General features: G+C 45.2%; 1 protein-coding gene across 10 annotated transcripts in view; it reads left to right on the top strand.

Annotated features, from left to right (window-relative positions):
• TRERF1 (transcriptional regulating factor 1) overlaps nucleotides 1–13,867 on the top strand; it is a 205,530-nt gene that overhangs the window by 152,154 nt on the left and 39,509 nt on the right. The gene's annotated exons all lie outside the window — the stretch shown is intronic.

Below are 13,867 nucleotides of genomic sequence, written 5' to 3'. Positions count from 1 at the left end.
TTTGAAGCAGAAGGGCGGCGTGGACAGAGCTGCTGAGTGGATGGTAGACTGGAGGGGACAGGACCAGCTATAAAGGACTCTTCCATGGTTCGGGCAGTGGGGATGAGAGGAGATGGTCAGGGAATGCTATAGAGGAGGGGGCAACAGGAATTGATAGCCTCCTGGAAGTGGGGGAGGTGAGCTCTTGGGGGTCCCGTGTTTCTCCAGTACTTAAGATGAGTGAAGAGAGAAGAGTTAGAGCACAGGTGGAGGGATGGACGTTTGTTTGAGGGTCAGGAAGTGGAAGTGGTAAATACCTATAGTCCCCCGGTGTTCTCTATGAAGGAGATTAGAGTTATCTGCTGAGACAGAGGCTTTTTGGGTTCAAGTCATAGGCTTTGATTTCTTCCCCTGTTTGCAAGCAATGGGTGCTACATGCCCCCTAAACCGTTGAGGGGTTCAGCTCATCCAGGAGCAGCTGGGGGCTCAGGTTGGCGGTTTCTATCCCAAACAGCTCCTCCGGGGCTTAAACAGGCACTTAAAGGAGATCTTAGAGACCTGCCTTTCCTCATTCTTTTCCTAAAATGTGATGTCTAGATGTCAGCTTTGTCAGAAATCCTACCTCGAAAGCCTTTGGAAGAAAGAGTTCCACTCATGTCCGAAAATGTTCACCGAGGCCCTACACCACCCAGCTCTGCTCTGAGCACCATGGGGAGTCCAGCTCTTGGCCCCCAGAGGGTCTGGGCCTGACCTGAAGACACATAACTAACACATGAAATGCACAGAGACGGAATTCCCTGGCGGTCCAGTGGTTAGGACTCAGTGCTTTCCCTTCTTTGGGCCCGGGTTCAATCCCTGTTCGGGGAAGTAAGATCCCGCAAGCGATGCGGCGCAGCCAGAAAAAAAAAAAAAAAAAAGCAGAAATGCACAGAGAACAGTGCAGGAAGGTGTCATTCAGCGACATCAAGCCTTTTCTTTTCTTTTTTTTTTAACATCTTTATTGGAGTATAATTGCTTTACAATGGTGTGTTAGTTTCTGCTGTATAACAAAGTGAATCAGCTATACATATACATATATCCCTATATCTCTTCCCTCTTGCATCTCCCTCCCTCCCACCCTCCCTATCCCACCCCTCTAGGTGGTCACAAAGCACGGAGCTGATCTCCCTGTGCTATGCGGCTGCTTCCCACTAGCTATCGATTTTACATTTGGTAGTGTATATATGTCCATGCCACTCTCTCACTTTGTCCCAGCTTACCCTTCCCCGTCCCCGTGTCCTCAAGTCCATTCTCTAGTAGGTCTGTGTCTTTATTCCCATCCTGCCCCTAGGTTCTTCATAACAATTTTTTTTTTTAGATTCCATATATATGTGTTAGCATATGGTATTTCTTTTTCTCTTTCTGACTTACTTCACTCTGTATGACAGACTCTAGGTCCATCCACCTCACTACAAATAACTCAATTTCGTTTCTTTTTATGGCTGAGTAATATTCCATTGTATATATGTGCCACATCTTTTTTTTTTTCACACACACACACTGTATTTTATTTTTACAAGAGATAAATAAACTGGCACCAAGCATTGTAAATGGATGACCACAACAAAAGCAACGATTGCAATTACCGAACACGAAACACACTCATACTATGTCATAATATTGACATTCAGTCCAGTAATCCTCCACTGTAACAGCTCCTTTACTTTGCAGTGAAAATTGATTTGTATATTTTTTGCCTCTGAGTCCTCGTGGGATTTTTTTTTTTTTTACTTCAAACAGAAAGTCACAAAAATTATAATCATCCTCATCAGTTCACTCAGTCCCATGTAATTAATTTTTTTTCCTCTTGATCTTTTGTTAGCACTTTTATGAATTCATCAGTTTTCCATTAGAGTTCTGAAAATGCTTATTCGTTCAGTTCAGCAGTATGGTCAGTTACCAGAAACCTGTACTTGTCAGAGTCTTTTCCATGAATTCCTTGAAGATAAAACCCTTTTATAGGAACATTTTTGCAAAAGCATCAGAGTACACCCAGAACTGTCTGTAAATGACAGAAGACTTAAAAATGACCACGGTTAAAGATTTGATGAAAGTTCATAATAATGCAATTGACAAGGAAATTTACTTATTTCTGAGATATACATTTTAAAGTAATAACTAGAATTATGACTTATAACATTATATGAGAACATATAAGAGTTTTAGAAATTTCATGTAATGTCTGAAACATTTATATTAACATATTTCCATACAAATAACCCAAAGAAAGTTCAGTATTAGTTGTTTTGTTTGTTTGTTTGTTTGTTTGTACTGCAGGTTCTTATTAGTCATCAATTTTATACACTTCAGTGTATACATGTCAATCCCAATTGCCCAATTCAGCACACCACCATCCCCACCCCACCGCAGTTTTCCCTCCTTGGTGTCCATACGTTTGTTCTCTACATCTGTGTCTCAGCTTCTGCCCTGCAAACCAGTTCATCTGTACCATTATTCTAGGTTCCACATACATGCGTTAATATACGATATTTGTTTTTCTCTTTCTGACTTACTTCACTCTGTATGACAGTCTCTAGATCCATCCACATCTCATCAAATGGTTCAATTTTGTTCCTTTTTAGGGCTGAGTAATATTCCATTGTATATATGTACCACATCTTCTTTATCCATTCATCTGTCGATGGACACTTAGGTTGCGTCCATGTCCTGGCTATTGTAAATAGAGCTGCAATGAACATTGTGGTACATGACTCTTTTTGAATTATGGTTTTCTCTGGGTACATGCCCAGTAGTGGGATTGCTGGGTTGTATGGTAGTTCTATTTTTAGTTTTTTAAGGAACCTCCATACTCTTCTCCATAGTGGCTGTATCATTTTACATTCCCACCAACAGTGCAGGAGGGTTTCCTTTTCTCCACACCCTCTCCAGCATTTGTTGTTTTTAGATTTTTTGACATCATGCTTTTTTGTAGTGTATTGAAGCTCCCAAGGCACATTCACATGCAGACACAGGGGTCTTTAACTAACTCCTACCTCACTACCTTCTCCCAGACACCCACACACATAGCACCCACTCCCCCAAATGAGGTTGGGGGCTGAGCGAGCATCAGCTACGTTTCCAAACCTGCTTGTGCCCGTTGTCCTTGTTACTGTAGATATATCAGTTAATTAGATGTGACCTGTGAATGCAAAAGAGAAAGAGAATTTTGACAAACTTGTTGGCTGCATTCCATAAACACTGAGTGGGTGTGCTTTGGGTGAAACACTGCTCGTGGCACAGTGGAGAAGGGAGAGAGAGATGTAAAAGCAGAGGTATGAAGACAGTCCTGCTCCTAAAGAACTTAAAATCTAGCATTGGTTGAAAAATAGAACACCCAAGGTTCTGGTCTGGTTCTGGTCTGAGGACTGGCCTTGGAGGAATGACGTTTCACACAAACAGAAGGACGCGTGTCTGGGCCTGCAGATCCTTCATCCAGGGCTTGGTCCTCACTTTCCCCGAGGCCCCCAGGCTCCAGGGGCCCCATGTCTGCCTGCTCACTTCAGCTGCCGGGGCCCCTGGTGTATGCATCACTTCAGCCCTCTGGTCTTATAGCAGCCAAGGGAGGCTATTTTGGCAAGAAATTGAGGCAGTGAGATGATGAGGGCCAATGACCAATGGGATATCTGTCTTGAGCGAGTCCAGACAGGCTTGGGGGCTTCCCAGGAAGGATATAAAGGATCACCAGAGGAGGAAGCAAACCCAGAAAAGGGCAAGACACCCTCTTGACTCCCTGAGGCTTCTCAGTAGCTGTTGAGTAGACGGAAGCCAAGCTCTGTGGTCCTCCCACCATTGCACACAGAACTTCAACAGCGGAAATCTCAGGTGAATGTTCACTTCCAACTTTTTTCTGTAATAATACTTGAATTCCCAGAAGCATCTGTAAATTAAAGCAGGCATTTTTCCTCAATCTTGGTGCTTGCTATCATTTGGAACAAGACCCTCCTGACAAAACTGGTCTCGGCCGCTCCCATCAGCTTGTCTCCTGCAGGATGTCTTCCCAATTCGATCCCTGGGTCTGTTCACCCTTTGCTTCCCCTCCCTCAGCAACTTCCCACGGGCCCTGGGAGCTCGCTTAGGGTGCCCCTCTCATCTGATTGAGAAGGCCGGCCTCCCTCACTTGGCCCAAGGACAAAGGAGACATCGCCAGGGGCAGCCAAGTCACTGAGTCAAACCTCAGTCCAGGGGCTCCAGGGCGACGGGGGATGTGAGGGGAGCTGTGAGGTCCTCTGTCTGGCTCCCTCAAGCAAACTCTTGCTTAGTGTAGTGCCAGATGTGAGGCACAGGCTGGGTCCCAGAGATGAGCCAGAGGGGCCTCCAGCTGCCCTTGGAGAGTTCACCCCCACTGGGAAGGTGGGGGCAGGGTGAGGATGATCCTCCAGAACCTGGTCCACAGGGGCCTGGAGGAGGGAGTGACTCGAGAAGTGCCGGTGGGAAGGCCTCCAGCCCCAGACATCAGAGGTCCTCCTTTTTCTGGCTTGTTTCTTGACTCCCAGAATTCCCCCCAGAGTCTTAGAACCCTGAGCCAGAAGGGCCATGGCATCGCCCCAGGATGGGGCCCTGTGTTGACAGGATGCCCAAGTGTGGCACTGACGTCATAACCCGGGGTACCTCCCATCTGAACCGCAGACAGAAGGGCCAAGAGAGACTGACAGACAGCCGAGCACGAGAACCTTCATGCAGTTATTTCACACACAAGGGAGCATCACAGACTTTGTTACCCAGTGAACTGTGAGCTGCTTTCCAGAAAGAAGGGGCATTTGTTTTTTGTACAGTCTAATGTCTTCAAGGTCACAGACCAAAGCCAAGCCAGCTGCTCCATTTGGGAATTGATCCTCTAAGCGCACAGCCTAGCTGCAATCCTGGGCAGCACGGGGGATGCGGTCCCGGGGCACAGTGCTGGCCGCCCCGCTCCCATCCCCTGCAGAGGAAGCCAGTCTGTGATGCTGACCTGCTGGAGGCCCTCCCGGTAGCTCAGCCCAGGGTGCTGGGTGTGGGGCTTGAGTGACAGGAGCAGAGCCCTCAGGTGCTTGACTTGTATTTTCTTAGGTTTATAATTTGCCCTGATGCTGGGGCTGGAGCCTCATGCCAGATCTACCCGCCAACCACCCACTTCCCCTCCGTCTTCACCCCACACTCCCTGGGGCTGTGTCAGAGGGAAGCCTCCCAATCTCCCAGCCCTGCCCTGCCCTACCCTGCCCAGGACAGCTGTAGGGAGGGCAATCCTTTCCTTGGTTGTAGTTCCAAGTGCTGATTCACAAGGCCTGAGCCTCAAGTCCTTGGGGGCAGGAGTGGAGGATCCTCCCTGCAACCCTGGCCCAAACCACTCCAGCTGGCCACCCCGCTGAGACCCTCCCTGAGGCCCCAGCCTCAAGGATTTGCCCACGGTGCCTCCTGAGTCCTGGCTGGTGTGACCTCACCCCCCTGCCAGGCCTTCTTCTGCCTCCTCTTTGTGAAATTTCATGGATCTTTAGGAAGCCTGGCACCTGCCCCCCAAGACTGTAGGCCTCAAGACACAGGTTTGCGGGTCTTCATCTCCCCTAGCAGAGTCTTGGCACAGTAGGTCCTCCTTGTGAGTTTGCAGGAAAGAATACAGAGGATAAGGTCGGGTACAGATGCCAGTCTCTGGGCTTTGAGGCCAGACGTCATGACCTAGTCAGATCTCCTGGCACAAAGTAGGTCTTCAGAATATGGTCACATTGCTCCTGAAATTCTCCTGGCAGCAACTCCGTAGGAGAAACTTGTGATTATGAAGTAGTCAGCGTTCGGGTCACCCAGGGACTCACGTGTGACTTCTTCAGGTGTCTCCGTAGTCCTCCCTTCTTTCTGCAGACCTCTTGTCAACCTCTGGCTACTCCCATATTCTTAATCTCCCCACCCAGGCCTAGCCATTTGTCAAGGCAGGTGGTTTGAAAAACTGTATCCAGGAATATATCAATAGGGCCCACTCAGACCATTCCTCCAGGAAGCCACCCTAGACTCCTGAGTCCCCTACTTTTCTCCCTGTGTCCTCAGCATCATTCACACTGCTCCATGCCAGCTAGGGCGGGAGGGAAGCGGTGTGTGGCAGTCACGGGGGGAAGACGATGTTAATTAATTCCCTGGTAGAGAACTACTGCTGGCCCAGAGGAGAGGGCACTGACAGTGAGGGTCCGCACACCAGAAAGTGAAATAGCTCCCATCTCCATGTCCTGGTGGAGAGCTGTCCCCAGGAAGCAAAGTCCAAACTCTCCATTTGTGAGTCAGGCTTCTTCCTGGTTCCTGGGGCTCGGAGGAAGCAATTGATGCTACAGGGTGCTACTGATAGATGGAGAAATAAATGTCTCTTGGTGTCCAAAGGAAGCCGTGGGAATCCGCCCGGGGCTGAGAGTCAGCATGAGACCCAGGGCAGGGAGCAGTGGGGCAGGAAGGAACAAGGATGCGCCAGTCACTCTACATGGAGGAAGATTTCGGCGCTAATCGCCGGCATTGGCAGAACTGATCCACGGTAATTGGGTTACTGGATTATAAAGCACCCACTGGCTTTATTTAGAAGACTAATCAGAAAACATTTAGAACAACAACGTTGCTATAAAGGAGACCATGAACCGTGAACCCATGTCTTGGAGAACTGCCCTTGGCTTCAGCCTCTTTTGGGGAGCAGAATCCCAGGAGAATCCAAGTTAAGCTCCTTTGACAGACCTGAGAGGAAGTCTTGACGAAAACCGAAGCCAAGTCACTTGGGGAATTGTGTATATAGTCTCTGAAGGACGACCCGGTGTCAGAAAAAGGAAAATCTTTTTGGTTTTTCTTCCTCAAACAAGCAGTGGTGGTCTGGCGGGAGCAGGGTGTTAACCCTTCTGAATTATAAGCAAACAAGTCTTGCCGAGCCGTTGGCCAAAGTCAACTTCCTCTCTTCTCCCCACCCGTCTCTCTCTCTGGTTCAAAGGATGGTCCTTTTAGACATATCTTCCTTGCAGACTGTGCCCTGTCTCCTGGTGCCCCTGGGGGTGCGGGGGGAGGGGAGAGGAACTTTGATGCACTAGAACAGGGGTCAACATACTATGGCTGGGACCAAATCCAGCCCCCGACTGTCCTTATACAGCCTGTGAGCCCAGAAAGGTTTTTTACATCTTTAAATGGTTAAAGAAAAATCAGACAAAGAACACTATTTCTTGACATGTGAAAATTATATAAAATTCAAAGTTCAGTGTCCATAAATAAAGTTGTATTAGGACACGACCACACCCATTCATTTATATATTGTTTATGGCTGCTTTCACGCTGCAACTGCAGAGTTATGACAGACATCGTATGGCCTGCAAAGCTGAAAATATTTACTAGCTAGTCCGCAAAGCTGAAAATATTTACTAGCTGGCCCTGTACAGAAAAGCCCCTTGCTAAAACATCTTTGTAGAGCCTTATTATTATGTACATCATTCCATGAACCTGGCACTGTAGGGCCCTGTGAAAATAGTAAATTCTGGCCCTTGGTCCATGTCAGAAACATGGAAATCTAGGGGTGAAGTGCTTTGGGTCTCATTTGTCTGGCTTGGCATTTCAGTTCAATGAGTGTTTATTGAGCATCTACTGTGTCTCAATCACTGGGGACCCAAGATGGGTAGGATGCTGTCCCTGCCTTGGAATGACTGGACAGACAGTGGGGAGATGGGCTCCCAAGCAGGTCGTTTGACTATAATGCTTCAGGGGGATCAGAGAGAGCATCTCAGATTCTGAGCAGACAATTTTTTTGTCGGACTGAATCCAGAATCCTGGAGCCTTGCTCTAATAAAGAAGGACTTGACCAAAGAAATGTGAAAGCAGTAGTTCTGTTAATTTGTTCATGAATGAAAAAGCTTCTGGTGCCAATTACCCAATGGGAAGTATTGTACATAATGAGCAAAGCAGTTACCTTATTAGAAAAATAACAAAGACTTGAATCTTGAGTTGGTATTATAACAGTCCTGTGGGATTGACTAATCCACCAAGAAGAACAGTTTCCAGGTTTTAAATCATATGTTTAAAACAGCCTTTTGACAAGATGCTGAACTGTGTGCTACTGCCTGTGTAAAGCGAGTAGGGGTGGGGGTGTGTACAAGCATTCTTGTAGGAGCACAAAATATCTTTAGAATATACAGGAACCTGAGCGACTGTCCCAGGAGGGGGGCTGGGTATCTAGGGGCAAGGCTGAGAGGAAGACTTTGGGCAGATACCCGTTTTAAATTTTTTGCTCTAACTTTTCACTGTATTTTCAAGTATTTATTTAGGACGATTTTCAGCCTTTTGTATGCTCTTTTATACCTTTTGAATTTTGAACCATGTGAATAAAGTACCTATTCAAAAAATACATAAATTTAATGTAAAATAAGTAGCACATGGTCTTGCTATTACCTTCTTACATCTTCCTAGGGAGGTCGTTTTTCCTCTCTTTCATTCAGTATATGATTCTTTTTTTTTTAATAGATCTTTATTGGAGTATAATTGCTTCACAATACTGTGTACAACAAAGTGAATCAGCCATATGCATACATATATCCCCATATCCCCTCCCTGTTGAGCCTCCCTCCCACCCTCCCTATCCCACCCCTCTAGGTGGTCACAAAGCACCGAGCTGATCTCCCCGTGCTGTGCTGCTGCTTCCCACTAGCTGTTTTACATTCGGTAGTGTATATCGATGCTACTCTCACTTTGTCCCGGCATCCCACTCTCCCGCCGTGTCCTCAAGTCCGTCCTCTGTGGCAGAGCAGGAGTATATGACTCTTGATTGCCTACTACTGTGAGTCAGGTACTGTTCTAGGTCCAGCAGTTACAGCTCTGGGCCTCAACTTGTTCCTCTGAATGTGGGGAGTTGACCTCTAAGGCAGCCTTCAACTTGAGAGGGCATCAAACTCAACAGGAGGGCTCATTAAAACACAGACTGCTGGTCCCCACCCCCAAGATTCAGTGGGTTTAGGTGAGCCTCAAGAATCAGCATTTACAACAAGTTCCCAGGTGATGTTATATGCTGCTGGCCTGGGAACCACACTTTGGTAGCTCCCCTCTGACTTCCTAGGGTTCCCTACTTTCTAGGGTTCTTTATAAATAAACTACATTCCCAGTTCTGAAAATATGAACAAATAAAGAATAGATTCCTGTAGCTCAGAACACAAAGTAATCCCTCTTACCCTGCAGTTTGGGAACACAACAAAGCAGACAGGTCAACAGAAGTAAAGTCATCTAGCTTCCATTCCCCCCACAGGGGCATGATGGAGGAGCACAGAATCAGATCATGGTCAGAGTTTGATGAGTTTCAGCAAGTAATTCTTCCTGGGGGAAGTGACTTGGTGCAAAGCTTTCGAGGAAGGTTAAGTGGCGAGGTTTAAGCCAGGCAGCCTGGCCTAATACCCACAGGATAACACTGCTGGACATCATTTTAAGGCCTCACAATTATCCCTGACCGTACAAATTCAGCCTGATCATCAGTGAGCTCCTGACAAGGACATGGTCCCCAGCATGGACCCCTGCACCTGACTCCATGCCTTAGTGCATGCTGTTCCCTCAGCTGAAATACCCTTCCTGGTCCCCTCACCTCTGTAAACCTTATTTGTCCATCAGGATCCAGGTAAAATCAAACTATTCTTCATGAGAATTTAATATCTGCTCAACCTACACTTAATATCTTTTTCTGTATATCAATTCATTGGGACACTTGATCATTATTATTTTTTTCATTTACTGATTCTTTCATTCAACAGTATTACCACTCCACCAACAAATTCTTATCAAAGGGCCTACCATATACTGGGAATTATGGTAGATTTGGAGAATAGAATCATAGGTCAAAACAGACTTGGTCCCTGCCCTAATGAGAGAAAGATCGTTAATCAAATAATTGCACTGGTGGAAATACAATTACAGGCTGAGAAGAGTAGTCTGAAGGAAAGAAATATGGTTTTATGAGAACATAAAAGAAATGACCCTGATGTAGCCTTGGGGGTGGGTGTCAGGATAGACGTTCCAAGAAAGTATAGTTTGGGCTGAGAGCTGAAGGTTGCCCAAGACTTGGCTGGATGAGGAGTTGGAGTGGGGAAGGGGAACGCTCTCCAAATTGGGGGACCAGCATGTGCAAAGGTCCTGTTTTAGGAGGCAGCTTGGCAGGTTCAAGGAACTGAGAGACCACGGTGGCTGGGGGTGGGGATGGGGAGGTGTTGGAGAACAAGGAGAAGAGGGGTACATCATGAGGCTGGGAACAAACCCCACGGAGCCCTGTCGGCCTTGTTAATGATTTTGGTCTTTAACCTAAGGTTGCTAAGATGCCATGAAAGCGTTTTAAACAGTGGGTTGATGGGGGCAGAGTTATGTTTGGAAAAGTTTATTCTGCTGCTGCTGTCTAGAGAATGAACAAGACTGAAATCTGGGAGACCAATCAGAAGGCTGTTGGAAGAGTGCAGAAGATAGATATGGTGTCTTGGACTAGGGTGATAGTAGTGGAACCAGAGAAAAATGGGTGGAGTTAAGAAAATGTTAGGAAGTAAATTGCTGGGTTGTGGTGGTTGGTTAAGAGAGGGAGAAGAGTCAAGGGCGAGACTTTGGAGGAGCATTCATTTGGGGGGATATGATAATGAGTTTGCTTTGAACCTGAAAGTGGAGCTGTGGAGTAGGCAGCTGATCAGGAGCTCAGACCCTCTGAGCTGGGAGTGGTCACTGGGAGTCCTCAAGGCTCACCGCATCACTTCACCTTCAGGATCTGCTCCAGCCATCTTTGGCCAACCTTTGTCCCGTCCCACTGCTTCCAGCATTCATTCCACCAAACCAAACCCCCCACCTTGAATTTGTCCATCTCCTTCTCTTGTCATTCTGAAAGGGACAGAGACCAACTCAGGCTTGCTCCCAGCTGGAGGGGGCCTACTGCAGTGGTCTTCAAACTTTCTGCTTAAAATCCCCCATAAAAGGATTTTGTAAAACCATTTACCCTCTCACACATTTTTAAGTTTACATCTACATTTTTTATTATATGTCTGCCAAAGATGCAATTTCCAGGACATTGTAAACATTGAGATTTTTAAGTAAAACGATTACATCACTGTTTTAAATGTATCCAGTGGAATCTAAACACCATAGGAATTTGACACCCACCATCATCCATTTTAAAAATGCATGAACATGCTCTTCGTTAATAGTCAGTGTTCCTTTTTCTCCTTGAAATTTTACTTCTGTTTCACTTCCCCTGTGGAATTTTACCCTAATGTAATATGTGTAATATGTTTTTGTGCTTAAAACTCTGTCGTTTGTTTCCCTGTCACATTTCTCTGTAACAATTTCATATGAAGTTCAAACTTTTTAAATTTCCTGAAATCAGAAAGTTCTAAATGCTAAAATTTTCTTCGTGTTTGAGGTATAATTATGATTATTAATAGTATGCAGGCAATCAAAACAACATAAAATATATTCTAATTTGGATAAATAATTAATAAACATAAAAACTAAAATTACATTGAAAATGTACATTAGGTGGTGATGCTGGAGACTTTTCAAAGTAATTCTTTTTCATGTAAATACATTGTTCTTTTGTTTGCTTTTTGGAGTTTTTTGGGTTGTTTGTTTGTTTGTTTGAAGTATAGTTGATTTACAGTGTTTTGCCAATCTCTGCTGTACAGCAGTGACTGTTTTAAACACATATACATTCTTTTAAAAATATTCTTTTCCATTATGGTTTATCCCAGGAGGTTGGATATAGTTCCCTGGGCTATACAGTAGGACCTTGCTGTTTATCCACTCTCAATGTAATAGTTTGCATCTACCAACCCCAAATTCCCAGTCCATCCCTCTCTCTCCCCGCCTCCCCCCTTGGCAACCACAAGTCTGATCTCTATGTCTGTGAGTCTGTTTCTGTTTTGTAGATAGGTTCATTTGTGCCATATTTAGATTCCACATATAAGGGATATCATATGGTGTTTGTCTTTCTCTTTCTGACTTCCTTCACTAAGTATGATAATCTCTAGTTGTATCCATGTTGCTGCAAATGGCATTATGTTGTGTTTTTTATGGCTGAGTAGTATTCCATTGTATATATGTACCACATCTTCTTTATCCATTCATCTGTTGATGGGCATTTAGTTTGTTTCCATGTTTTGGCTAAGTAATTTTTTTATTGACGTATAACATACGTGCATGTATGTGATGAGGTCTGAGTGTACAGCTCAGGTTATTATACAGAGTGAGCACACCCGTGCAGTTATCACCCAGGTCCAGAGATAGAATCTTGCTGGTGCCGGGTTATCTCTTCTGTTTTTTTTTTTATTTATCCACGGAAGAATACTATTTGTTGCATGAGATATGAGACAAGGATCAGCATCGATTGTATTTCCATTTTTCATTTATATAGATGTAAACACTGAAAAACCCTCATTCACATAAACTAATAGATAAAAATACAAGTTTTATTAAAGCAGGGTCAACTCAGTTCTTGATCTGCTTCTGAGTTATGTACCAAAAAAATCACATAGTGATCTATCACTAACAATTATATTTTAATTACTTCTATTCGGCCTTCCTAATGAAAAAAAGAATTGGAAACCACCCAGCTTGCAAAGAAGATTTACTACTTATTTATTAGTGTTGCTCACTTTCAGTGTTCTGTGCCCTCTCGTGTGGCAGCTGGGGGAGTCATCCCTGGGGCATAAGCCCAGTTAAGATTTGGGATGGAATGAGTAAGAAGTTTGTCTTTCTTTTGTAAAGGAGGAGGGCTGTTGTGAAAGAGTAGGTGTAAAAGGACAACTTGCACCTCTGTCACTGGTTAGCAGACATCTGGTCCTGTCCAAAACCATTTGGCATGGACCAAATATGCTTTATGGACATTTTGGATAAGACCAAATTTCAGGGACCTTTTGACGTGGACCAGATATCTTACAGACCCAATGTATTATGGATGTTTTGGACAGGACCAAAGGTCCTGCAATTCTGTCACCCATCAGTTCTAGAAAAGGATTTTTATGGAAGTTGAGGATCTGGACATTGATTCTCTTAAAGCTTTGAATGTGTGTGTATAGTGCTTGGAAAGTCTTCGTGTACTCCCAGGGGTTGACATACCCCAGTTTGAAGTTCACAGAGGAACCTGTGTGGCTTCAAATCAGACTAGACCAGTCACTCAAAATTTCCTAGTTCATGTTTCTAAGAGAGGGAATCTGATTGGCCCAGCCTATTTTTTTGAGTCAGGCCACATCATAGGCTTCCGACCAGGTGGTCAGCACGGTGCACAGATGTTTCCCTGATCAGGGATCCCAAGGAGGCAGGTAGCTATGTACTGACACGTGTGCTGCTTTTCCTTGAAACTGTCTCCTTTTCTGTTCTTCTGCTAGAAATATGCTCTCCAGACTATGAGTTCCTTATCTGTTATTTTTTACCTTTTTTTTTTTTTTTTTTTTGCGGTACGCGGGCCTCTCACTGTTGTGGCCTCTCCCATTGCAGAGCACAAGGCTCCGGACGCGCAGGCTCAGTGGCCATGGCTCATGGGCCCAGCCGCTCCGCGGCATGTGGGATCCTCCCAGACCGGGGCACGAACCCATGTCCCCTTCATTGGCAGGCAGACTCTCAACCACTGCGACACCAGGGAAGCCCTATTTTTTACCTTTTTATTACATGCATCTCTTTCCTCCTTGTACTGTAGTTATTCATGTGGCCAACTGCCTTTTCTAACTGTAAGCTCCTTGAGAGATGGCCCATGTCTTAATGATTTCCTAGCCTTGTGCCTTACACTTAGTAGATGTCTATGTCTAGTAAGTATTTTTTGACCAGATGAATTGATTAATGAATGTCTTAAGCTTCTTTATATCCCCTACAGGACCTAGAATAGTGCTGGGCTTTCAATAGCAGGGTTCCAGAAGAATGGATGAAT

The sequence above is a fragment of the Mesoplodon bidens genome (assembly GCF_964165515.1).
Source record: "Mesoplodon bidens genome assembly, chromosome: 10".
Classification (NCBI taxonomy): Eukaryota; Metazoa; Chordata; class Mammalia; order Artiodactyla; family Ziphiidae; genus Mesoplodon; species Mesoplodon bidens.
The sequence above is the reverse complement of the archived record's forward strand: the minus strand, read 5'-3'. Positions and strand labels throughout refer to the sequence as shown.